The sequence below is a fragment of the Malaclemys terrapin genome, chromosome 19, assembly GCF_027887155.1.
Source record: "Malaclemys terrapin pileata isolate rMalTer1 chromosome 19, rMalTer1.hap1, whole genome shotgun sequence".
Taxonomy (NCBI): Eukaryota; Metazoa; Chordata; order Testudines; family Emydidae; genus Malaclemys; species Malaclemys terrapin.
In genome coordinates this window covers 14,460,501-14,488,124 of record NC_071523.1, presented here as the reverse complement: position 1 = coordinate 14,488,124, position 27,624 = coordinate 14,460,501, and the positions used below count along the sequence as shown (strand labels likewise).

Genomic DNA, 27,624 nt, shown 5'->3' with positions numbered 1-27,624 from the left:
AGGTACAGTAACCCCCTGCCAAACGGTGCCCCAAAGGGAGGGGGCTTTACACGCTCACAGCGCCTTCCTCACACACGCAGCCGGAGCAGCCCAGACACTGCACATCCCCAGGACGCCAGGGTCCAGGATCACTCCCACTTCTCAGGGTCTGGCCCCCGCTCTCCGTCCACCCCTCTGCACTTGCATGACCTGCCTCAGCCGGCCACAGTTCCCTTCCCACACCCGTGTTGGGTAGGGGGCGAAACGGCACAGCTGGTCAACGCGCCACTGGGCGCATCCGTCGGGCTCTCTGGGTTTAGGGGCCGATTATCCCATTCCCCTCCCAGATACCTGCTCCCAAAGGGGCTCCACCCTGCAGGGCTCAAGGGCAGCGAGACGTGGCGGCTGGTGGCGAAGAGGAGCGTGACATGCCATGTTGGCAGCAGCTTACATACGGCAAAAGCTGCACACAAAAGGTCCCACCCTCCTGCCTTCAGCCCCTCCACAGAGTCCCCCGGACAGACAGAGGGCAAGTCTCCTGCACTCTCCTTGGGATGCCCGTCTGCAAAGGTGCCACAGGTGCCGACTTTCCAATGTGCCGGGGTGGGCTCGACCCCCAGGCTCTGCCCCAGGGCCAGCCCCCACTCCACCCCTTCCTCCATGGCCCCATCCCTGCCCCGCCTCCTCCTGCCCCATTCCGCCCTCCCTCGTTCCATGCCCCTTCTGTCCAGCACCTCCTGCACTCCATGAAACAGCTGATTGCGGTGGGCGGGAGGAGCAGGGAGGTAGGGGGAGGTGCTGATTGGCAGGGCCTGCCGGCGGGCAGGAAACACTGGGGTGGGGGGAGGAAGCTGATAGGGGGGCTGCCAATGGGTGCTAGCACTCACCATTTTTTCCCTGTGGGTGCTCCAGCCCCAGAGCCCCCACAGAGTCGGCACCTATGAAAGGGGCCTTGAGAGGTCACTTAAGGCAGGTTTCGCCCTAGATAGCGTCACAGGAAAGAAACAGCCACGGCGCCCTCTGCCCTCCAACCCACACAGGGACGCCAGCCCCAGAGAGAGCTGTGGGATACTGGGTGAAAGCAAACTCAGTCAGCTGGCAGGCAGCCTGGTCTAGAGGAAAGGGACTGGGCGTTCGGAGAGCCGGGTCCCGTTCCCAGCTCTGCCACTGCCCAGTGGTGTGACCTGGGGCAAATCACTTCCCTTCCCGGGCCGCTCTCCCTCTCCCATCTTTTGTCTTGTCTTGTCTGTTTAGAGCATAAGCTCTTTGGGGGAGAGACTCTCCTTTACTCTGTGCACTACCGCACCTACCACAACCAGGCTCGATCTGGACTGGGGCCGCTAGCCCCTCCTGGGATACAATGAGACAACAAGTGGCCATGAGGACAGGGCGGGTGAAATTAACCAGGTCATGGAGAGATTCTTGGCCCCACCAAGTGAGGTAGATGGATGAACCGCCTCTGACCCCCACCCCTAAAGTATTCACAGTGACCACACCCCTTCTCACAGGATGGCTGGGATCAAGCTTTCCCGAGCCCTCCTCACCAACAGCATTTACTGACCCCGTTCAAATAAGAGAGAAGGGCCGTTAAAATAAAAACCTGAGAGCAAAAGAAAAAAAAAATGTCTTCACTTTGTAACTCTATTCAGTGTGGGGGTAGAAAACACACACACACACACACACACACACACACACACACACACACACTCTTTATACATTGCAATTTATGCAAATCTACCGGGATCACATGGCTGAGGGCTTGTGTCTTTCTAATAGGAGATGCACAAATCTCTTTATCACACACAGTAATCAGAGCAGCCAGCACAGACCAGATCCGGCATCTGAATTGCTAATGTAACAGGAAAGGTAATTTTTAAGTTGGCAGAGGCGCAGGCGTGCGGGGACAGGTACATGCAAACTCAGCCGTATGCAGGTAGTTTTTGTGAGCAAAGCACAATGATGACAGAGCACTCGGACCGCTCCTGGGAATGTCACTGACCTGTGCAGAACAATACCCTCCACATCCATAGCCACTGTGCACACACATCCAGAGCACACCCTTTCACTGCACAATCACACCGAGCGCACACCACATATACCACGCATCCACGCACGCTACACACAAATCCATGGCTTCACAACATATATCTACCACAGGGGTTCTCACACTTCATTGCATCGGGACCCCCTTCTGACAACAGAAATTACTACACAACCCCAGGAGGGGGGACCTAAGCCTGCCCAAGTCCCACCCGCCCAGAGCCAAAGCCCAAGGGCTTCAGCCCCAGGCAGCGGGCCTGTAACCTGAGCCCGGCCACCCAGGGCTGAAGCCACAATCAGGCCGAAGAGAACCGCTGATCTATCCCATACATGCACACACCCACTACATTTACATGACAGACACACATCCTGCCCATACTTAGGCTTGGCAGAATTCTTCTTTTTTTTTTTTAAATAATGTCAATGTTTTTGAAAGCATTTTTACTATTTTGATCTATTTAAATTTCCACACTGATGGGAAATTATGGGGGGGATGTTGAGCAGTGGTGAGCAGAAATAACAATTTAATGACAGTAGACACTGAGATTCCAAACAGATCACCGCTAAACCACAAATTATTAACAGCGCATGTCAAAATAGACAAAGTCAATATCCTTACATCAAACTCTCATAAGTTCTCAAGCAGGCTTTTCTGACTTTGCCTCACTGAAATTCTGATCATTACGGACGGAAACGATTTTTTGCCGGTTTGCGTATGTACAGTGAAACTGGCGTGTATAGACATTTACCGATAAAAGTCTACCCCTTCCAAGCCTACATGTATTACACCCCCGCCCCCCACCGTATAAACTGCTCTCACTCCCCAGACACACCGCACTCCCTACGCACATGTCCACCCCATAGACACATACAAAATATACGTTAAACATGGAGACTGACCTACATACTAGAGAGAGAGAAATCATAAAAGGCAAAATAAAAAGCCTGGCAGTGGTTCATTTACACTTCAATTCCCGGCCGCTTGGCTTTGACTGCTTTGAGATTTTGAGCTCATACGCACAGCAACAATGCGCCACTAAGAGACTAATATCGTCAAATAAAAAAAGAACTCTCTTTCTCTCCTACCCAATATCTAAAAGCAATTTATCATTTTTATGAAGCTCTGTGGATAGTCTCTCACTCTTTCCCTTGCTGCTGCTCTCTCTCTCTCTCTCTCTTTTTTTTTTTTTAATGCAGATGAGTCTGTTTAGCTCCAAGATTAGAGGGTGCAAGAGACGATAGACAGCGTGTGAATATGAAATGCAGGACAAGTGGGGCTTTATCCAGCCCCACCCCCCTCTGCCTCTCGAGCAGGTTCTTCAGAGCAGAAGTGTAACGGTGTAGTGCATAATCAAGCTGCCACTCAGAAGGGAGAGGGGAGGCAGAGACCAGACTTCTCGAACAGCAGAGGGAAGAAGCCAGAGCACCAGACAGATGAGGGGATGCAGAGCAAACCTCAAGCAGGTTGCAATTAGCTACCTGCTTGCAGAAGACGTGAGGGGTGAAGGGGAGCGAGGTGGTAGGCTCTGCTGGCAAGCACTGCTGGGCACGTAACATACAGGGGCCCAATCCATTGCCCAGTGCAGTCCCACGGACGCAGCGGGAGCCGGGCCCTGCGCTGTTCTGTTTGGGAGAGGGATGGAATGACAGCTAACTCCTCAGGAGAGCTCTGTTCCCCACCACCTGCCACCCCTGGATGGGAGCGTCTGAGTGTGAAGTCACAAAGTCAGGCCAAAGGGGAGCGGGATCGCACTCAAACACCCTGGTGATGGGCACAGAGTAGGAGCCTGGAGCACTGAAGGGGGATAACCCTAGGATAAGGGGGACGTAACCCACATACCCATCATTTGCAACCGCAGGCAAGAGCAAAGGGGAAGGGGACATCTATCAGTGAACTTTGAGTCTCCCCATGGCACCCCACTTCGATTCTTCCCTTCGGGTACTGCCCCCCACGAGCAGGATCTGTACATCTGCAAGGCACGGTACGCATCCTCTGAACCTGATAATCGCAGGCCAGGCCTGTGCTCTGGGAGATGTCCAGACCCAGGTGAGAAACGAGCTGGCAGAGGGGTATGGACACGTCACGGCCCAGCATGCCAGCTTGGGGAGGCAAGCTGGAGGGTGGACGGCCCAGCGGACAGGGCGCTGACCTGAGACTCAGGACACCACTGCTCCATTCCTGACTTTGCCACGGATTCCCTGCATTACCTTGAGCAAGTCACTTGGTCTCTCTGTGCCTCAGTTCCCCCCTCTGCAAAAGGGGTCCAATAGCACTGCCTTCCCTCGCAGGGGTGTGACGAGGCACTCAGACATTACAGCAGCAGGTGCCAGGGAAGTACCAGAGACAGAGCAAGGTTTCCCAAGGAGAGGGAGTGGAGTTTGAAAGCACAAACCTGAGAGCAGGAGTTTGTGTGGGGGAGACAGGATGAGAAGACGAAAGCAGCGATGAAAACGGATACAATCTTTTAGGCCTGTCTGCTGCTAGACCCTGGCCTCCTGCCTAGGTGAGCATGAGTGAAGAATATCAGGGTTGGAAGGCACCTCAGGAGATCATCTAGTCAGTCCAACCCCCTGCTCAAAGCAGGACCAATCCCCAGACAGATTTTTGCCCCAGATCCCTAAATGGCCCCCTCAAGGATTGAACTCACAATCCTGGGTTTAGCAGGCCAATGCTCAAACCACTGAGCTATCCCTCCCCGCAGGGAAATGAGACGCTTGGGTGGATTGATGCACCACGGCACCATCCACCCTTTAACTCGTCTGGTGTCGGAGACCTCGGTAGGTTTTGCTGAGAAGGGTCTACATAGAAGCACAGAAATGAGTGGCAGAAAGGGACCTCAAGAGGTCAAGTCAATCCCGCTGCACCGAGGCAGGACCAAGTAAACCTAGACCATCCCTGACAGGGGTTTGTTCAGCCTGTTCTTAAAAACCACCAGTGGCGGGGAATTCACAACCTCCTTTGGGAGCCTAGTCCAGCGCTTTACCACCCTTAGAGTTAACGTGTTTCCTAACATCTAATCTAAATCTCCCTTGCTTCCGATTAAGCCCATTACTTCTTGTCCTATCTTCAGTGGACATGGAGAACAATTGATCACCCTCCTGTTTATAACAGCCCTTAAATATTCAGAGACTGTTCTCAGGTCCCCCCCATCCAGTCCTCTTTTCTCAAGACTAAACATGCCCTTTTTTTAACCTTTCCTCATCGGTCAGGTTTTATCAACCTTTGCTCATTTCTGTAGCTCTCCTCTGGACTCCCTCCAATTCATCTACATCTTTCCCACGACTCCTGCCTGGCCCCATTAGATCTGCAGCTCTCCAAAGCTCTGGTGTGTTGCAGTGACACGAACTACAATGCCTGGGAGAAAAATCCCAATCAATGGTGCTGAGAGAAGGACAGGAGACTGAGGAGAGAGGCCCTGCGGTGAGCTGCAAATTCCAGCTACACCCTGGCAGGGCTGCCCGGGGGGCGCAAGTGGGGCAATTTGCCCCAGGCCCCGCAGGGGCCCCCACAAGAGTTTTTCAGGGCCCCTGGAGCAGGGTCCTTCACTCGCTCTGGGGACCCCGGAAAACTGTCACGGGGCCCAGGCCCCCAGAGCTTCTTCCGCTCCGGGTCTTCGGCAGCAATTCGGCGGCAGGGGATCCTTCCGCTCCGGGACCCACCGCCAAAGTGCTCCAAAGACCTGCAGCAGGGGGTCCTTCCGCCCCGGGACCCGCTGCCGAAGTGCTCCGAAGACCCGCAGCAGGGGGTCCTGCCGCCGAAGTGCCGGGTCTTTGGCGGCAATTTGGTGGCGGTCGACCCCCAGGCTCCCTGAATCCTCTGGGGGGCCGTGCACCCTGGGCCAGAAACTGATCCTGGTCCGTGGTAAGTGTAGCCAGGTCAGTCAGGGAGCACTGGGACTCAGGACAGGAGAGGGGAAAGGGGGTCAGATGCTGGTACCTACGTTTATCTTTCCTTTCTCCCCCTCTTAAAGAAACCTCAGAACCACACATGCTTTGGACACCCCTTCATGACAACTTCCTTACTGGATAGAGGAGAGGATGGGCCAGGACTCCCATAGAAACCATGCCAAGATCAGCCAGAGGGGGCGCTGCAGAGAAACCAGAGGCCCTGCCCAAGCCCTGCCCGCTGGGGGCTGAGTAGTGGAACCATACCCTAGACATGCTTTTAAACAGAGGCACAGAGAGGTTAAGTGACTCAGGCCAGGTCTGCACTACAAATATAATTATGTTGTCACTCAGGGGTATGAAAAATCCACCCCCTGAGTGACGGGATGGTTATGCTGACCTAACCCCTGGGGCAAACAGGCTCTGTGGAGGGGAGTCGCCATAGGCACCGCCTCCCACCGAGGTAGCTGCACTATCCTGACGGGTGAAGCTTTCCCACCCGCACAGTCGCGTCTTCACTAAAGCACCAATGCAGAAGTGCTGCCCTCAGCAAAGATCAGAGAGTGAGCAACAGTTCCAGCCCTCTGATTCCACACTGCCCAAGCCTTGTTCAGACCAGACAAACCCAGCTAATGAGGAGAAAAACAATTGCTTCTATGGCCCCTTGTTACCATGCTGTCTGAGCACCTCCTAGTGTAAGGTACACGAGGAAGCAAGGCACTGTGGCTAGCCCCATTTTACTGATGGGGAACTGAAGCACAGAGAGGCTAAGTGACATGCCCAAGGTCACACCGCAAGTCTATGTCAGAGGAGGGAATTGAACCTGGGTCTCTTGATTCCCAGGCTGGCTCCCTAACCACTGAGCCATCCTTTCTCTTGAAGTAGTCAGAGGACATAGCACACCAAGGAGGGGGAGGAGCTAATCCAAGGGGGAAGGAGGTGCAATGGGGTGAAATTAAGAGCATAAAGTGTAGGCTGAATATGAGGGAAGATTTCCTGAAGGGAGGGGGCAAAGGGCCTAGGGAGATTCCCCCCTCCCCACAAGGGACGGAACAGAAACCCCTCTACTTGACCCAGGCTGGCCAAAGCCCTTGGGAACAGTCCGCCACTAGAAGGGGATGGACGGGGCACCTCATCCCTTCCCTCCACCTCCCCTTACGGAAGAGCCCATTACAGATGGCAGTCTGGGGACGAGAGCAGGCAGGCACCCAAGTCCCCTCCAAGAAGAGCCCAGCAGCGACAGCCAAAGCCCCTGCAGGCACTTGGAGAGGCGGGGGCAGGGCAGCAGGATCCTATAGGCTTTAGGAGCTCATTGCACTTGCAGACTGAGGCCTTCTCCTCGGATCACCCCAACCCAATCCACTGGAGATGAGCCGCATCACAAGGGTGGGGATGGTGGGGGGTTGTCCAGGCCTCTGTGTTCTGCATCCCACTCTCTGCTTCTCTAGCCATGTCGTGCTGCGACCGAGGCAGCATCGGGCCCCCACTGCCCCCGTCTCCCTCTCCGTTATGTCTGGGATGAGGCCTGGTGAATAATTTAGAGCGAGATAGCAGGGCCTGGCGGCGTCCACTCCCCTTGTGCGGCCAGGAGCATGCGAGGACACAGCTGGAATGGGGAGAGCGGGGGCGCTGAAAGATGCAGGAGGGCAACGGCACTGGGCCAGCAGCAGCACACAACTGAGCTGGGCTTGTTTACTCCACCCTTCCCTCGCCTCGCCAGCCCCCCTCCCCACGCAGGGCGGAGAGTCAGACACTGGGAAATTGCCCCTTTGTATCAGCCTCAAACGCGCCCTCCCCTGCTGATTCGACACCAGAGAGAGACCTCTGCATCAAGGCTCCCGGGGTGACTCTCGAAGCACAGATAGAAATCACCAACCTCAATCATGCCCAGCCCCCATCCCAGGAGCAAGGTTCAGGAAGCAGTGAGCTGGGAGATGACAGCGGTGCCCCTTTGCCCGCGCCCACAGCGGTTAATTCCAGGAACAAAGGAAGATTGTGGCGGGAGAAGGGATGGCTGATCGGAGGTTGGGACCTATACATTTAATCCACCCTGCCCCCATCGTTCCAATTTAGGACTAACTCCAATCAATAACTGATGCTCCGTCTGATTTCCCATTACAGTCATGGCCCCGCGCAGCTGCGCCATTGACAGATGCATGCTCAGAAGGGGGTTAGGAGGAGGGGAGGAGGTGCACTGGGGGGCAGGTCTCCTTCAGCCCCTCCCTGGGGCACAAACACTCAGATACATCCCTGCTGGCCTACGTGCACCACCAGGAACTGCTGTGCAGCAGAGAGAGGGAGAGGTAATGCTGTATTACAACGACAATTATTTCAGACTCCAGCTCCATTAGTCAAACACAAGTGATGCTCAGAAACAGACTGGTTCTTGACCTAGGGACCAGGAATGATTTCCATTTAACCTGCTGATCCTAACCACCTGGGGAGGGATGGGCTCAGATGAGAGCTCCCCAGGGAACGAGCAAAGAATATTTGGGACTTTACACACCCCTTTTCATCTGTATCTCTCAGTGCTCTTCACAAAGGTGGTGCTGCTCCAGTAGACACTTGGGGAATTTTTAGTACTGCTGTCAGGAACAGAATCACACCCCTCATTTACTGGTCACTATTTCAGGGTGCATTTCCTTTCCGTATTAGTCTCAGCCTTCAGGCAGAAGGTAGACTAGTCAGTTTCACTTTTGCCTCTAGCAGCACTACTGTCAATTTCACTTTCAAGCACCAGGTTGCAAACATTACAAGGAAAACATTTATTTTTGCTTAAGAAAATGTTGGGTTGGAATTTAAAATACTGGAAACAAACATTTATATTGTTCTTAATGTTTCCTAAAAGCTTTTGTTTGTTTGTTTTTTTTAATTATTTTCAATTTGATCTGGTGACATCCTCTTTAAAACAGGGGCAGATCCTTAGCATTTGTATAGATAAACATTTCTCAATTTTAAAATGATACAAAACAACCCTGATAAAATAACAGAAGGGCAACAAAGTACAAGGAGGATATTTGGATGAGGCTGCATAAGGATACTAACTTAAGGAATCATTCCTTCCACCTGGAGCAAAGTTAAACAATCAGACTCCAGGTACATACTGACATTTAAACAAAAGACTAGGGAAGTGTGTTTATTTCGCCAAAGGGACAGCGTCAGCTTAATTTTAGCCAAACGCTTAAATTCTGTAAAAAACAAGCTTTCATAACACCTGAGTCCAATGGACATTTCCACTTTAACAGAAAAAAAAATCAATCAATCAATCAATAATCCAATGAATGTGGTTGTTTTAGAAGCCGCAGACAATACAGCATTAAGGCTGTACCACTGAGGCCCCTCAGTGGGTGGTGTTTTTCATGGGGTGGGAGCGGCCTGTCAAAGATGAGGACTCCTAACCCTGATGTGGAATTTCCTCTCTCTGTGTAAGAGTGAAACGGATTTAGCTGGATCTCCACCGAGAGACTAACGTATAAATAAAAAACTAACCCCCCCCCCCCCCCCCGCCATGCTGAACAGTAACAAGCAAATCAGCTGTTTACGTTTCTTTCACTTTTAACAATCTCAGGTATTATTGGTAATGAAACATGTTTTTCTCCAGCAGATAATTTTAAATTTGATTTTACAAAGCGCCCGTCCGATGTCGTGATGTGGCTAGATTATGCCCGCACAAAGCCCAGAGAGAATAAAATAAACACCGCTCTTCTCCCACCAGAACTGAGAAATACAAACCAGGTTTATCATAACAGGAAAAGACGCACAGCCATACATGCACTGCATAGCATGAAATTCCCACTGAAGTCAGCAGGAGTTTTCCTTTCCAAAAGGGAGCTCTTGTCAGTTGTACTTTAATTTTAGGTATCCTGGCAGAAGTTACCACAGCAGGGAAAAGAATAAAACTTGGAAAGTGAAAAGATTTAAAAAAAATAGGAAGAGGCGTAAAGTTCCCTATTCAGGAAAACACTTAAGCACGTTTGTAACATTAAGCATGTGTTTCAGTTCCATTTTCTACAGTAAGACTTCAGCATGTACACAGGTGCTTTGCTGAATCGGGGCATAAAGTACTAACAAGTGTGGTAAGAAATGTTCGTGGGATTCCTATCATAGTAAAAAGATACAGCAGATTATGTCTGAGTAAATATCAAACAGCAGGAATATTGCTCATGATGGCAAGGACCTCTTAGCATTTATGCCCATCAGTGTTTGGAATGACATGAATTCACAGTTAAAAATACCAAACATTGAAGGGGCTGCAGGCTCATCTTTCCATATGTTGTGATTATATGCATCACTTACAGGTCAAGGCTCAACTGGGCTAGGCACTGTGCAAACATATAACAAAGAGATGGTCCCTTCCCTCATAATCGAAGTATCTGACTATAGACAACAGGTGGACACGATGCAGAGACGAGAAAGCACAATGTAGCGATGAGACAGTCTTAGCATGATAATCTAAAAGAGATGCTGTAGTTCAAACAGGAATGAGTTCAGGGACGTCCTCTGGCCTGTGTTAGACAGGAGGTCAGACTAGATCACAATGATCCCTTCTGGCCTTAGAACCAACGAATTACACACTAGCTGCCTAACCATATACATGAGTTAGTTATAGAAACACCACACACAAGAGGGGACTGGGCTTCTGGAGACAGAGTTGGTAAGACAACTCCCACCTGTTTATGCTCTCTGTATGTGTGTATATATATCTCCTCATTATATGTTCCATTCTATATGCATCCGAAGAAGTGGGCTGTAGTCCACGAAAGCTTATGCTCTAATAAATTTGTTAGTCTCTAAGGTGCCACAAGTACTCCTGTTCTTCTTTTTGCGGATACAGACTAACACGGCTGTTACTCTGAAACTTGTGTTCTAACCGTGACTCTCAGGCTGCATCTATGTTAGTAAATCTACTCCTCCATACTCCCCTAGCACCAGTGGAGGTGGGAGAGACCACCCACCACAAAAAGCAGGGGCAGGAGGTTGAACCTAGCCAAGCTCAACCTGGAAATAAGGGGCTTTTTAAAAAAAACAAAACAGTGAGGGTAATCAACCAGTGGAACTGTATTTCTAGAAGTGTGGTAATCCCCTCAGAGCAGGGGTTCTCAGGTGGTCACGAGATTATTACATGGGGGGGTCGCAAGCTGTCAGCCTCCACCCCAAACCCCGCTTTGCCTCCAGCATTTATAATGGTGTTAAATATACAAAAAAGTGTTTTTAATTTATAAAGGGGGAGGTCGTAGTCAGAGGTTTGCTATGTGAAAGGGGTCACCAGTACAAGAGTTTGAGAACCACTGCTCCAGAGGCTTTAGATCAAGATTGGATGTCTTTCTAAGAGAGATGCTCTAGTTCGACCACAAGGTGGGCTAGATTCAAGGGTTCACGGGATGAAATCTCTGGCCTGCTATGCCGGAGGCGAGACTGGATGACTGCAATGGTCTCTTTGGGCCTTAACATCTAGGAGGCTGCACTTTCACCTGCCCATCATGGTTAGACGACATGATGGCCAAAACGCCTGAGCTCCCACCATCGCCCCCAAAGCTGGAATTGCACCCATGATGAACTATGGGTCTCTGTTCCCCTGCATAATCCTGAGTGAGTCACAACCGATGGGTGCCTCAGTTTCCCCATCTGTAAAAGGAGGATAACATTTCCCCAGCACTAAGTGTCCTCCCAGGGATGTTCTGAGTCATGGAGCGAGTCTGCTGGCTGGTGCAAACAGCAGTGTGCGTTTGCATGGGGAGCATTGCGGCTGAAGAATATCATGGTTCTAGTTAAATCATCGTGTGCTTAGAACTGCGAAGAATAAGGGGTCAGTGGTGCATTCGACAGCTCTTTGTGAATGGTAGAAAACCGGAGCGGAGAGCTGACCTTTCTCCAAGTCCCCCGGGTGGTTGAAGGTGAGGAGGAGACGCAAGTAGAGTAGGACTAGCAAGACAACACTTCAGCAAGCTGACAAAGCCAGAAGGGAGGACTCAAGCTTATAGTAACTGTGCTGACGTCCGGTCAAACTGCTCTCGGTCTCTCGGCTCTGCTGGAGCAGAGGGGAAAAAAACCAAGCACATGATGGAGGTGTTGGGGGCACACACATCAGTGGGATTTATTTGCACCAATACATTTGCTGCGATAGTTAGAATTGCCGTCATTACAGCCTGCATGGTGAGTCGGTCTGAGCTCTCCATTGCTTCCCCCGGTGAGCCAGTGTTTGCTAAAGGGAGGAAGGTTTAGGGGAAGGGGAAGGAGGTGGGGAATGGAAGGCTAAAGCCGCCTGGATTTGTAGCCTCCTTCTAGCTGGGCCATGCCAGGCTCCGGTGCTCCCCCGGATATGGTGCAGCGACCAGCTCCTTCGAGATGGAGAGCAAGAGGGAATGTTAATGTGGGGATTCATTCTCTGAGCTAGGGGGACTGGGCGAACCAGGGTGATCTGGGCTTTCCTCGGAACAGCCAGAGCTGGGAAAGGTTTCGGCCCTTCTCTGCCTGGTGCAGTGGGGTGGGATCGGGGAGGGAGGAGGGGAGAAGGGTCACAGCTTTCATTCTTTAACAGGAGGCTGTTTCTGCCGCACCAGACCAGCAACAGCTGGAGTGATGGCTGCCTGCTCCTCCTCCCCCACCATCCCTCCCACCAGGGCAAGCAGATGGAGGAATGAACTCCGATGTCCTCACACTATCAATTTACGACACAACCGCCTGCCCACCGGGCCTTGACCAGCTGGGTGGGCTCGCAGCACGCGGCATTTGCCGAAGGCTCCCGAGGTGAGGGACAAGAGGGAAGGAAATAGCGGCACTTACAGCGGCTGGTCACAGCCAACAAGCCACAAAAGTGACTATGGAAACATTCCCTCCTCGTCCCTAAAGACATCGGGAACACGAGCAAAGCAGCAACAAAGGGGATCCTGGGAAATAGAACCAACTCCCCCAGGAAAGGCAGGGCTCTGAGAGTGGGATTCCACAAGGATATAGAACGAGGCGGTTGGAGGAGGGGAGATGGCTGGATGGGCAAAGAAACAGGTGACCGAAGAGGGGGAAGGAGAGACGTGCCAGCTCCATCATTCCCGAGCAATATGTGTCTCATCTACAGGAGAGCGCTAGTGGTAACCGAAACTGGGTTTCAAAAGGATATAGCAAACCCAGTACAAAATGCTATGTGGACCCTCTGATTTTGGTCTAGGAGTGGCTGATGACACCTGGAGTCAAGCTGAAATAAACCACTCACACTGAAATAAGGGCACTCACACAGCCTTCTGCGCCTGGCACAACCTATCCTGGTTTTAATTTGGCCCAGGCTACTTTCCCACATAGCCTTAGGACAGCACTGCTAAGTGAGTGGGTCACTTTTATCATCATTAAAGCAACCAGCCTCTCCTTACTTGGGTTCTGAGGGGCACAAGTGAACCGCGGTATGCAGGCTGCGGCCTCCACCCTGCAGGGACCAAAGCCACCAGGGGAACACTTACAAATAGCTTTTCCTCCCGCAGCGTTACTCTTCGATGGAAACAACTGCTGGCATTGGCACAGGGACGCCCACGGACGGAGAGGTGTCCACAGGGCACCGTCTAAAACCGCTGGAGGATCCAGGCTCAGCCAATCAGATAACTGGATCAGTGGCACGAGGTTGGCGGGAGGTATTGAAAAGGCCCCAGCCCGGCAGTACCAGCGGGCATGCTTTGCTGTTGCCTGGAACTGGGCTCTGGAGAATTAAACTCCCTGCTTCTGGTAAAGCGTGGGCGGTGGCTGAGCAAGATGCCCCCACCCCCCTCACCGCATCCTGTCCTCTCGGCCTCAGCTGGAAGGACTCTCTCTAAGGGAGAGTGGCAGTGCCCTCCCCAGGCCACTCCATCTGCTCTGTGGCAGGAGTAACCTGAGCAGTGGCACATGGCTCTCACAGCACCCCCTCCTAGGCCACGCCAACAACGGCCCACTCGTACTACACTGCCCCACACTTAAATAACTAACTCAGGGCCCCCTGGCCCTGAGTTACAGGCACCCTCACCCTGATTCTCCCTCTGCCTTCCATCCACCGCCAGAACCAGCCGCCCTGATCCCTAGCCTCCCTGCCAACCACTCCCCCCACCTCAAATACACAACAGGGTTTACCAAGAAGTCTGCCTGGGCCCTGGCACGAATGGCTGAGTCCAGACCCTTCTCCCAAAAACCTGGGGCTGGCCCCGCATCCAATCCTTGGAGGCTGCTGGCACTGAAAGGCAGAGTGTCCAGCATTCAGAGCAGACAGCTGGGAGAGAGAATATGGTGTAGTGATAGGAACGGGGTGAGGGGGAGAAATGGGGGGGGGCAAGGGGAGTCAGGAGGCCTGGCTTCTGTTCCCAGCTATGCCACTGATTTGCTGTGGGGGTTCTGTGCCTCAGTTTCCCCTTTTATAAAATGGGGGTGGTGATAATTGCCACACATTGGAGACCCCTGGCTGAAAGGTTCCATATGAGCATTAAGGACTAATACCAGCCTAGCATTGTCAAGTGCTTTGACAGCCCGAGGCAACAGGCGCTGGATTATAAGCTGAAGTGTTTATATTATTGCTTATGTTTCTTGTTATTAAGCCAGAGAAGGATTTGGGGGTTTTAATGCTTAAATTGCTCCTTTTCCTTGCACTCCTCGCTGATTGCTCATTACACACAAACACGCACATGGCAGGCTCCCTCTTGCTTTGCTTGCACTACTGCCTCACAGATCCTGCTGTCTGTACCCAGACCGCACTTGCTGTGATATTAACGTGAAGAGCCTGCTGGGAGTGTGGGGGTAGACACAAGCGTGCTTCACGCCAGCTCACGGGGACCAGAACAACCTTGGCCTCCTGCTCCTGGATGTTAATCTTGCAAGGAAAGTCGGGGGCAGGTGCTACACAGAGGAAGGAGGGGGGGGGATGTCCAGACCCAGAGAGAGGAGGATCCTCACAATTCCACCTTCTCCTCAGCTGAAGGCAGAATGTGCATTTGGCAGCCTGGATTGGCTCCAGATCACAGAGGCGCTTGTCCCCTCTCCGAACAGGCAGAGAAAACAATCAGAAAAGCACAGTAGGAAACTTGATTAAAACTCATGGGTGGGAGATAGAAGGTGGGATTTACCTAGATTTGTGGTTTAAAATGTCTCTGATTACAGGAACTTGGGGGGGGGGGGGAGGAGGCAGAGGGAGGGGAGAGAGAAAAAGAGAGAGAAAGGGTAGAAACAAAACAAAACAACCCACCGACAAGCTGCTGCTGTCAGGATAAACTGCAGGTTAGAATTCCAACAGGAAGGAATGTGCCCCGGGGAAAGAAAGAGGTCATCCCAGTCCAGTGGCAAACACACCAGTAGCAGAACTGGTAGTTCAGGGTATTCAACATCTCCAGGGAACTGCTGGGAACTCAGCTGAGACCTTCACCAATGTCACATGCTACCAAACAGCTGGCAGATGCCAAGCACAGTTGCCCAGTATGTCTTTGTGGCTGAGAGGAGCAAAGCTTCCCCTCCCTCCAGTTATTCACACTCGATGCACCCATCTCATCTTGACATACTGGCGAAAGCACGTGAGCGCTGCCTATCATGAGGCTTGGCTAGACTGAGAAAATGCCCCACCTGCGCTGACTCACATGATCTTAAGTACAATTTTTCCCTTAGTGTAGGCAAGGACTGCCAAGGTTAGAAATGTGGTAGGTCTTGTCTACACAGGGACACTCAGGAAAATTAATCTGAATTAGCTGAAGGTGTGAATTTAAAATGGATTCGTTAAATTGCATGAAGCCCCTGTGTAGACAATTAAAGAGGCCTTAATTTGGTTTAGCTTCATTCATTTCCAAAGTGAATGAAGCTAAACCGAATTCACACAGGGGTTTAATGCAGTTTAACTAATCCATTAAAAAACATTAATTTTTCTGAGTGTCCTCCTGTAGACAAGCACTTCAAATGATCACAGTGACCCTTAGCTGTATCTTTAAACAGGATTTGTTCCTGGATATGCGAGGTGCCATGTGTAACAGCACAGAATTAATTTTCTAATATGATGCATTTTCCCCACTACAGCATGGCCTCTCCATTGTCCACCTGGACCAGAGTTTACACAAGCATAATCCACTGGTGTGTGTTACAGGCACCCCTCCACAAGTCTGTTACAGCGCCAGCTCAGCAAACACTGGCTCTTCAGGTCAAGCTCCAGCAACTCCTGCATTAATGGCACATTGCCTTTACAGCAACGTGCCCCTGCCGCATTGCAGTATGGGACCTTGGAAGGGATAGGTGAATATCCTGAAAGCAAATAAAGCCAACATTTGGGAAATCCAGGATGGGTGTAGGGGTCAGTGCTTCGTTGCAGCAAATTTTCTTTACTCTGATTCATTCAAAGTCCCTAGTCTTAAATGTACTACAGAAGGGCGCACACAAAAATGGCATCTTTGAAACAGATCTAATCATTTAGCTGGCCAACTTCCCCTTGAATGGAACATCTTTGGGCCTCTATGAATGTTTCATTGAACTTTCATTGCATCACCTCCACTGCTGTCCAATAATGCAGTGCTGGAGGAGCCCAATCCAACCCCCTCGGAAGTCAAAAAACCAAAATCTTTCCATTGGCTTCAAAGGGACCAGGCCACTGTTCGTAAAAGCCGTGTTGTTACCACAAGAAATTGTAAAATCATAGCACACAAATACACAGTGCTGAACTCAATGAGCAGTAAGAGGGTAGGCACGAAGGTAAGCGTTTGAAGGGGTGCATATGACAAGGAGAGAAAGGAAGTGTTTGGGGTGACACTGGGAGATAGAATTAGCAGGAACGAATAGGATGAAATTAAGCAGCGGAATATTAAGGGAAGCTTGGTTTTAGCTGACTGTTAGACTGAAAAGTATTCTCTGGGAAGTCCCATTGGTCAAGTCATTTAAGTCCAGACAGGACAAGGCCCTTGGGAACACACATAAGGGAACAATCCTAGATTGGTCAGGATGCAGGGGAGAAGGGGAATAGCTGAGATGATCTAATAGGTCTTTTCCATCTCTAATGGGTATTGATGGCCACCTAGCTAACAGAGGTATCAATGTGTCTCTTTGCCCAGCATCCCTGCTTTGCGGTAGATTGCCCAGGCATGCTTAGAGCATGAGTTCAGAGAGTTGAAATTGAGGGTTTTCCTCCTGCAATAAAACTTAGATCCATATTTCAAGGAACATTGGCACTGTCCCAGTTGACCAGACCAGTGATTTATGCAGGCCCTTATCCTGTCTCTGACAGGGACCAGCACTATAAAGAGACAATTAGGCAGCAATCTACCCATGGTAGAAGTTTCTTCCTGAACCTTAGACAGTTATCATTGGGCTCAGGTACTGAGCTTTTTTGGTCCTCTTCTGCATACCACCTGGCACCACCTCCTTAGAGGGCATTGCCAGGCACGTGTGAGGGATAAAACCTCCTTCCTTCTCCATGCCCCATTGCACTTGGTTCTGGAGCAGACCCTGAGCCATCTTCATTGAGAAGGGACCTGGGGTGTCACCATCGAATATGTAAAGCAATGATCGGTGCTAAATGCGGGCTGGGAGGAGGGAATCTGTTCTTGTCTCTCCTTTGAGAAGAAAGCAAAAGAGGGAAAACAAAGTCCCCGGACCGGGAGGGCAGGCGATGGGGAAGGAGCCGTGCCGTGTGTGCACATGCGTCTGTGTGTGTGTGTGTGTCAGGACGGGAAAGGCCAGCATGAATTCTACATGAGACTGAGGTGTATGTTGCCATGGAGACCAGTTAGGCCGGAGCTCCAGCTGAGACTCATCTATGCACATTTGCTCCTCCACTTGGGCCCACCCTCCCTGCCATCAATATTAATTACATCAGCAGTGCCTTGTTTGGTGAGGGAGAAGGAATCTGCCACTTTCATGCCATCAGGAGAACAGCTGGAAGCCACCCTATCTAAACACGGTGGAAACCTCCAAAAGCACAGGCTAGGAAAGCCAGGCACCTAGATGTGTACAGACGTTCCCTGGGTTACACATACGCAAATTCGCACTTATGGAAAAAGTTCCATAAGCCAGAAATAGGATTTTCGAGTTGCGGAAATTTTTGCATAATGTACTGGTATATGTTTCCGACTGGTATACGCTTCCGCAAAATTTGAAGCTTTCCGGAACGATTGTGTAAGTCGGGGGGGCGTCTGTACATAACATACAGATTCCTGCTCTCCTGAGGGCACATGGCTGGAACCACAAGGGCCATCAGCTCCAGAGAGCAGGGCTCAGATTTCAACTTGGGTCACCAGTGCAGCGAGCATGGAGGGCTCGTGGTGGACATCCCCAATGCTATGCCCTTTGGCACTGGCCCTCTCTGCTTAAGGGAGTAATAGTCGGACCTGTGAAAGGATGAATGTCTGTCCACATGGACCTGAAATCTAAGTCATTTACATGTATTATATGCTGGACTTGTCATACAGTGATTTGTGTGAATTAATATGAACAGCCTGGTGAGTAGAGACATGGGTTCTATTCCTGGTTCTGCTACTGCCCAAGGTCACCCAGAAGGCCAAGTCCCTGCTTGCTCTGTGCCTCAGTTTCCCCATCTGTAAAATAGGCATAACAATACTGGACGCCTTTTGTAAAGTGCTTTGAGATCTGCTGCTGAAAAGCACTATATATGAGGTAGGTACTATTATATACATATGTTGCATCCCATGCTGCATGTAATATTCACATGACAGTCTATTCCTCTGGAGTTGCTTAGAGCTTGATCTGCACTGGCAGAGTGACCCAGAGCAAGTCTGCACTGTGCCTGCCACCTCCCAATCCTTTGCTGCAGGAATCTGCCCAACTTGGCTCATCTCCATGCTCCCTAGCCAGAAGAGCTGGCGCCGGCGCTGGTGATCCTAGGCACAGGGCAGGAAGTGATCGAGTCTTCGTTAGGCCAAGATGGGGAGATGATGGGAGCAGATGAAAGAGAGGGGTGACAGCATAATTAACAGCGGGACATGAATACACAAATGCCCGCAATAGAGGCAGTGACCCAAGGAGCCAGGTTATACGTTGGCACGTGCCACACCCCTCCACGGCACTGGGAGGCACGAAGACAACGTGAGCTAACATGGTCCAAGCCTGGCCCATGCTGGAGTGGGCTCCTTTTACTCCATCTATCTCCATAGTCCCTCTTTGTCCTTCATGCTTCACTAGCTTTCGCATACAACCCCACTGAAATGGAGCCAGAGGGTCGGAGAACAGGGGGGAGAAGGGAAAATGCTGGCTAGTGATGCCGCTGCAAACTCTGGCTGTTACAAAGAGCCCCACCGAAGCCCTAGTAAACAGATGGAGCAGGAAGGACCCCCCGCTTTAAGGTCATGTCTGAAAGACCCACCAAATAATGGGCAAGGTGCCTGTCTGCATGGGAAGGATGCAGGGCCCAGACCCAGCTGCTAGGACATTAACTCCTACTACCAGAAGGCCTGGGGATTTCAAACCCTTATACTTAATCCACTAACCTAACCCCTCCAAGAACCTTATCACAAGGGCAGCCCAGGGGATGCACTTCCTCCCTTCTAGGCAGCCTGGTAATTCACCACTCTTTATACAGTGGTAAACAAGTACGTACACACACACACACACACACACACACACGCCTGGCCCATTCAGTGCTCCAGTTTTTCCCACGTTTCAAATCAGTCCAGGCCCTCCCTGCTGCAACTGGCATTGTCCTGCCTCCTGTGTCCACACTAACCAGCAAAAGGAGGAGCGGAAGGAAAGGTGGGTTACACACATTTCGCTAATCAAGCAGGCATTGGGAGGAAACAGTTTATCCAGGTGGCAGAAGTAAAGCTGAAGCCATCTACGGGCAGGCAGCAGAATGGTGACAAGCTGTATTGTGTGCCGGAGCCAGGGGGCGGGGCAATGTTTGGGGTGGGCGGGGCTTAAGCTTCATGTTCTCGTTATTCGAAACATCAAAGTCACTCTTGCAAATCAAACACCAACCTGGAGTCTCTCTCATTAATTTGTCACAGGTCCCATGGTGAGAACAGCTCTGAGCAGGCTGGCTGACTTCTAATCATCCACAGAATTAATCAGCCTGTTTCGGGGATGGATGCAGGTCAGAGGTGCATTCCACCCTGGGTTTGGCATCAAGGCCTCTCTCTATAACAAGCTCCAGCCCACCGCCCTCACTAGAAATAAACACAGTCACGAGCAGAATCTGCCCCGAAGGAACGTTCAGCAGTGAAACCAGAAGAAACGGCTCGACACGCGAAGGATACAGTCAAATGAAAAGGAAGGTAGCGTATATAGCGAGCTGGAGAGAGGAGGGCGAGAAAGAAATGAGTCATTTTAACCTGTTCTCTGCTATTGAATCCACACTTTGCAAAATGAGCCAGAGAGAGGATTCTGGACGGAAGGCAAGAAGACTGACACTGACCTCCTTTGTAAAGGGATCGGGATCGACAGATGGAAAGCGCCACATGAGAGCTACGTATTACTAGTGAATGTTCCAGACTCAACACTAGTCTTCAGTTCCATGGTCTGACAAACCTACCCCCTGCCTCTCACTAGCCTTGCCCAGACTGCATGTCATCAGCGCTCAGCCTTTGGCCAGCCCCGCTATCAGCTCCCCCAGGGTACAGTAGGGGTAGCCTTTGGATTTGGGCCAGATCCTTTCACGGTGGCATTTGTGGCGGCTCGGGTTTCTTTTTCTGCTGCTCATATTAAATATTAAACATGGCAATGGCACCTTAAGGCTACACTGACCGGAGCTGAGTTGCCGGCTTTAATTACCCACGATCGCACTTAAATATGCATCGGCCCGACCGACAGCAATGGCTGCTGTGAGCTGGATCCATCATGAAAGTTCTGCTTGCGACACATAATGTACTGTGGGCTTCGCCGTGAACATTATAGACAGAAGAGGCTCACTCAGGGTGAAAGGGGAGAGCCCAACAGGCATGGAATAGGCAGAAGCCTTGCCCAGCCTTTTGTGATTAGTACCACTTTGGGGCTTGGCCCTATTTAAGAAACAATGACAGCTCCTGTCCCACCCAGAGACTTTAGGACAGACACAGGAGACGAGGTGATCTGCAGAGCCAGAAGCGAGTAGCCCTGCCTCACTGAAGAGCTCCAGCACTCTGGCTCTGCTGGTACCGGGCTCCCCACAAAGCTCTGCCAATACACCGCAACCTCCGGCCTACAGCCTTCTTTTGCTCCTGTCCAGGGAGGCTACCAATTTCATTGGATAAGGTGGCAATTTTGAATAAAGGGAACCTGGCCACTGGGGCTCTCAACCGTGACCCACTGCAGGTCCAATGCCAGTTCCTCAGTGGGGGTGTATTAATGCCCTAGTTCACTGCAGCTGCCTGCCCCACAGCGAAGGGAAATCTTCGGTCTGGCAAGGGGCACTCAGGAAACCTACATTTGCATGGGGCAAATATGCCCAGTCCGACAAGGGTGAAGCTGTGCACCACGGAACCTCCTCTTCCTGGCCAGCATTTGACCTGTCACAAAAACGGCGAATCGCTCATGGTGTCACGGAGATCGTGGGGTGAGGATGCCAGAGAGGCGGTTGTGGGGTGTCCGTGGGAACACCGCTGTCACTGCTGGTGAACGGTGGGGGAGAATGGCCTGAGGGAAACAAGTGGCTTCAGAGGAGCCAGAGAGACAAGCCTGGGATGAAGGGACTGGAATCAATGACTGAAGTGCCAAGTCCAGACTCTGGCACCCTGCAGGCTGGGTTCTCAATCCAATGGTGACAGCCAAACGGTCTCGATTTGGCAGCGGCTGCTCACAGGACGTGCAGCAGTGCCCCCTACTGGGGAGGCCAAGGGCCAGCTGGAGGCAGGGCAGCCTGCTGGATGGGGAACTGGAATCGGGAGAACTAGGTTCAATTCCTGCCTCCACGAGTGACCTGGTGGGTGACTTCGGCAAGTCACTTCCCCTCTCCACATCTCTGCTTTCCCTCCCACATTGTGTCCGGCTCATCTGTTGGACCGCGAGCTCTTTGGGGCAGGGACTGTATCTCTCTATGCGTCTGTACAGTGCCTAGCACAATAGGGCCCTGCTCTCAGTACATGTAAGTTTTCCCACACGCCTCCCCATCGGCCCGTCCCCTCCGTGCCCAAAAAAGCATCATTTCTCCCAGGCACCAACCCTCTTCCCTCAGCTTCAAACCTCTCCACTCCTCCCCCACTCATGCCTCATTTGTATTGGGGCCTGTCCCAATTCGATACAGCAGGGACGTGCCATCTGCACCTGCAGCGCTGTAAAGGGGTGATGAATGCCATTAGCATCTGCACAGCTGTTTCCAGCAGAGAGACCAATACGGTTGTGCTTGCGCAGGAAAACCAGTTGCTTGACTTGTTGCTCCCTCAAAGACCCTGGGATGCTGAAATCTGTAACGAAGGCCCAGGCTCAAATCATACACGTGTAATTTACAAGAGCTATAGGGGAAGTAGCCAAGGGTCCTACACTGAATCACGCAGCTACAGGATGAAGCACACTGTCCCACAGGGTCACTAGAGTCAAGTACAAAGCTGCAAGGAAGCTTATTCAGAACCCATTGTGTCTTCTCAGCCTCCACAAGATAGAAGCCAGTGCCAGGCACAAAGTTAAGCCAGCAGGAAAACCTCACATAAAAAAAACCAAGCAAAGTTCGTTCCAGGTCTGAGCGGATGGTTTGTAGTAACGCAACAGTCGGCCATATAAGGACTTGAGAGGAGGATTCCAGCATGCTCCCTGCTCAGCAGAGGCTAAGAGCACGCATGGGGGAAGAGAGCACCCAATTTCTTTGATGGTAGCTTTCTGGACACAATTCCCCATGACTATGTGGCCAACAGGACAATCGGCCAGATGGTGTAGCTGGGATGAGAGGAGGGTTTCGAAGGTGGGGTGGATGGCTGCGTTGATATTGCCCGAGCGAGGATCCAGGATCAGACAAGACAAGGCAATACAAGCTTGACAATTCTCCCATCTTCCCCTTTTCCCTGGATAGTTAAACCTTGCAACATGAAAGTGCATAAATTGATCCTCAAGAGAAAGCTAAAACTTCACTGCAAATGGAGAGGGGAAAAAAATACTCTCAAGAGATCAAAAGTGGTGTCTAATAACCACCGCTACTTTCCAAAAGCTGAGCAGTAAGATGAGCTATGTTTAGCATCTATTCTCTCTCCAGAGCAACCCTGAACCAGTGCGAACTGCCTGAGCTGAAGCGTGATTTGCCGCAGCAGAGCTCCTGGGGTGCACAGCAGAGCCAACATCCCAGAGCAAGTAACGGGCACGTTCCCATTCCACAAAGCAGCAAGGAATGGCCCTGAGTGGCTGCAGCTGACAGAGTGCCCTGCCTGCCTCTGGCAGGGGACCAGCCACGTTCTAGGCGCCTAGGAGAGCCATCTCCACCCGCAGTGAGTCCACACCAGGAAAGCCACAAGCAGAGATAATGGAAAGTTATCCGAGTAACAAGTAGCTTTGCCAGTCCTGGACAGGATCCTTCCACAGTCACCCTGTACCATTTCTATAGCCTGGCAGTGGATTGGTTTCACGTCCTTCTGAAAGGTCCCATTCTGCTTCCACGGGAGTTGTCTATCTTTCTTAGGTGCTTGCAACAGTATCCGAGTCCCCGGTCTTTAACGTATTTATCCTCACGACACCCTGGTGCAGTAGGAAAGTACTAATCTCCCCATTTTCCACACAGGGAATTGAGGCACAAAGAGGCTAAGTGGCATGCCCAAGGTCGTGCAGGGCATTTGTGGCAGAGCTGGGAATTGAAACCAAGTCTCTTGACTCCCAGGCTAACACACTAACCACTAAGCCATTCTTCCTCATTCTCTAGCCACTGACTGACAGGATCAGGTACAGGCCCAGGATGGCATCTGATATTCGGTACTATCCTAACAGACCACTGCCATGGGATCGCTGACTTCACCAGCGACCTTCCAGTGGGGTTCATTTTGTCATCTCCTTCTCGGGTGTTATTGAGGAAGAGAGGCCGAGGCCTACTGGGGGAAATCAAACATTCTTCCTCCCGAACCACACTGGTGCTTGTTAGGTTTTCTGTATTCCCTTTCACCTTTCAGGTATTTGTGCTTAGAACACGAGCTCTTCTCTCTACCTCCACCCCCCTTTTCTACAAGCAGAGCTCTGATTCGGTCTCCTAGGACTTAGGACAGCCTATCGCCATGGGAATTATTCATGATTAGAAATCAGCAGAAAGCTGTACATTTACCACTGTAACGTCGGTGCAGGAAGCAGCCAGGCCCCGCCATGGGAACACAAAGGGTCTTGGGTCACCAAGCAAGTGTAACAACGCAAGCGTCTGATTGACTTTGGAAGGAGTTGCGAGCGCCCACTTCCTCTCAAGATCAAGCCCCTGAGCTGTGGCACAGAAGTGCAATGAAAACAGATCGGTAGGTCAATACTCTCGTCTATATTTTAATAAAAAGTCTTTTAGGGAGCTGCAAGGCTGGATGTAATTAAAGGGAGCAGCTGGCAGGAGTGGGGAGAAAGTTGCTGAAGGACCCAGTATACAAATTTAACCTTGCACCAAGAGAAAGGGCCATTTTTTGGTGATGTGATGTGAGGTGTGACAAACTTCCTGCCACGCTCCGATTCCCCCGACTGCTCCTCACACCCCCTCAGCCAGGCGGCTCTTCAACTCTCCCAAAAGGAAAGGAAGGACAACTAGCTCTGCTGTGAGAGCTGTAAGGGCCATAGCAAGGGCCTGGCTGCATGTTAATTACAGGGCTGCTGCACAGCGAAATAGACGACGCAACCCAGAGCAGTTCTGGGGAGGTCACAAACCAAGCGAGAATCCAACACGGTGGTGTTTTAACCATCCGCTAGGCTAGTAGGCTATTAACAGACTGGCAGAAGGTTGGTTCTGGCCTTGTGCTCATTAGCCACTACCTGAGCATCACGCACAGCCCCTGGTCAGGGCCTGAAACCATTACAGGCTTTCTCCAGCATCTTGGGAAAATTACCCCCAGCTTCCCCAAAAGCCTTCAGAATATACACCCACCGCCTGCGCAGAGAGGCCGTGCAAAGCAAACACGCCCACCCCGTGCGCAGAGAGGCCGTGCAAAGCAAACACGCCCACCCCTCTGGGGAGACCTCGAAGTTCTAGTCAGTCAAAGAATTTTAGGCAGATACTGGATTTTATAGGCCTCTCCCTTCCCCCGCTGCTTACGTCCAAAGCTAGTGGCATGAAGGATCTTGGTACCGTGCTAGACGATTCCCCACCAGCAGCCTCATCCCGGTTTGATATGACAGCTGGCTGCCACGGCAACGATTCCCCCATAAGGGAGGGCTGGGAGTTCAGGTAGAGGGAAAACGAGACTCCCTCTGTTCCCCGCTGAAGAGCTGGAGACCCTGTTTACATGCACGAGGCCTCAGCCAAGGAGGATTTACTCAGCTGCAATTGTGTTTGTGACAAGAGGCTTGACAACACAATCAGGCAAGATGGTCTCTAAGTAGTTTAAGAGGCCCACGCGGTGCTGATGGCTCGGGGTCAAATGCGATTTGCCATGAAGCTTTTCTTACCTCCCTTTCTCCGGCATGGAGACGAGAGGTCATGGCCGCCATTCAGGGCCTGGAAGGAGCCACAGTGGGGCTTAGCATCAAAGCCTCACTGTCCGGGCGAATCTGTTAGGTGAAACATTGACGGAGGTGGACACGGGGGCCTCAGTTAGATGGATTACGGCTGCAGTGGATTAATTTCCCCACTCAAGCTGCCAAGACTCAGCCCAGCTCGACTCTCTCTCTCTGAGTGAGAGAGAGAGAGAGAGAGAGTGTGTGTGTGTGTGTGTGTGTGCACGCTGAAGAAAAGGCTGCAGAGCTTGTCTGGAGCCAGCCAGGCCCTTTGGGAAAGCAGCCCGGGGCACCGCTCCGAACGTTGGCTTGGCTACGGGGCTGGAGAGCGGGGGTACAGGGAGGCCATGGAACCTGGCGGGGCTCACTTGCCAGAGAGAGGGGCAATTTCTCAGCCTTCCCGTGACCCTGGTGCTGCAGGTCTACCCCTGCCTTTGAGTGGAGCTTTGGGTCCCAGCTGCAGCCAGGAACCTCCCCGAGCTCCGTTGCAGGTTCTGTAGCCTCAGGGTGTGAATTTGGGGAGTGCTGACCCTGCTGCCTACCCAAGCACATGCAACAATTCAGCTGGGAGATCACCCCCCATCTTAGGGCCCAGCAAACCCACTGCTGGCCTTCCCAGCTCAGCCCAGCACGAGGAGCTTACAGCAGGGAGGTGGAGAACATGGATTATGTTGGAACACAGGACAAAGGACCCAGTTTAGGATCATTTGCTGGGACATCTGGTTACTCTATTCTCATCCTATCTCCAGCTGCCAGGAGGAGACCAGGCAATCAGACAGGTGCTTTCCCGCCTTCTGGAAGTCCATTTGCCTTCTCCCAGCAGGTGCAGCAGGAAGATGCAAGCCCTGTGTAGGCACCACGGCATGCCGTCTCCGGGAGCCACTCACGAGAAATCCCCAGCTGTGGCATGAACACCGCCATGTGCTCTAGTTACACGAACTGCCACAGAACCGACCCCTTCACGTGTATACGAGGACGGACTCCAGCGTCGGGGAGCCCTGCCCCAACATTAGAGCTTGGGTGTCCCTGGATCTCAGCATTCAAACAGCCTTCCCACTGAAGGCAGGCTACAGCCAGCAAATTCCATCTGAAGCCACAGCTACAAACCGTCACCAGGCAAGCCAGCCTGTACCCAGGCGCAGACCTGAGCGGGAACGTAGAAGAGGAGGAACAGGGAAGCCTTACCTGTGTTACCAGCTCCAACGTGGCCTTCCACGCTCGTTTAACAGCAGCCACGATGTAATTTAGGGATAGCAGAGCGGAGCTGCTACATTACCCAGATCTGGGGCTGACAGGGAATCACAACCTGGAATTCAGCTCTTTGGGGGGTTGTCTCCCCAGCCCCCCCAAGAGGTAACCCTGCTATCCGGCTTGCACACGAATTGCCTTTCATCGCTTACAAGTTGTGAACTGCCAATAGTGATCGCTTAAAGCCCCAGGATGAAGCCCGTGGTCAGCAGCTACGCTCCTCTGGCACACTCAACAGTAAGGGCTTGTCTTCACGTACAGCACTGCGTTCGTGAAGCCGCTCCTATGCAGCCCGTTGGTGTCGTTAATCCACCTCCCCGAGAGGCGGTAGCGGTGTCGACGGGTGCAACTCTCCTGTCGGCAGAGCGCTGCCTACACGAGGGGTCAGGTCAGGAGAAATACGTCGCTCAGGGGGGTGGATTTTTCACATCCCTGAGCACCATCGTTATACTGATCTAGGCTGTAGTGTAGACCTGGCCTAAGCGTAAAACTCATCTGTGTGGGGGAGACAGGGCTTTCTCCGAGGTCAGTCTGAGACTGCGCAATGGAGCGAAGGACCATCCCAAACCTCCCCGGTGCGTTTCTTTGAGCTGCCTTCTCTAACCCAACCCACAACCCTTTGAACACAAGACACTGCTCTGCACATGCTTCTTGTGGGAGAGATTGAGAGACCAAACAACCTGGGACAGGCTCTCGGACAGGGGTGGTGAGAAGCGCAGTATAAGAACCTAGATAGAATATGAGAGGAGGGCCAGCAAGCCACTCACTTCTTTCTAAATTCACCTGTCAGAGAAGCAAAATGAACTGGGACTGCTTGCTAAGACCGCTGTAAAATAGGGATAATGGTACTGACCTACTTTGCACGCTCACACACACACCCTGCTCCAAACAGTTTACAATCTAAATAGATAAGACAGAAAGGAAGCTTTATTATCCCCTATTTTACAGATGGGGAACTGAGACCCAGAGAGATTAATT

General features: G+C 51.7%; 1 protein-coding gene across 6 annotated transcripts in view; it reads right to left on the bottom strand.

Annotated features, from left to right (window-relative positions):
• The window catches only part of AGRN (agrin), a 221,377-nt gene that overhangs the window by 71,108 nt on the left and 122,645 nt on the right, over positions 1–27,624 (bottom strand). The gene's annotated exons all lie outside the window — the stretch shown is intronic.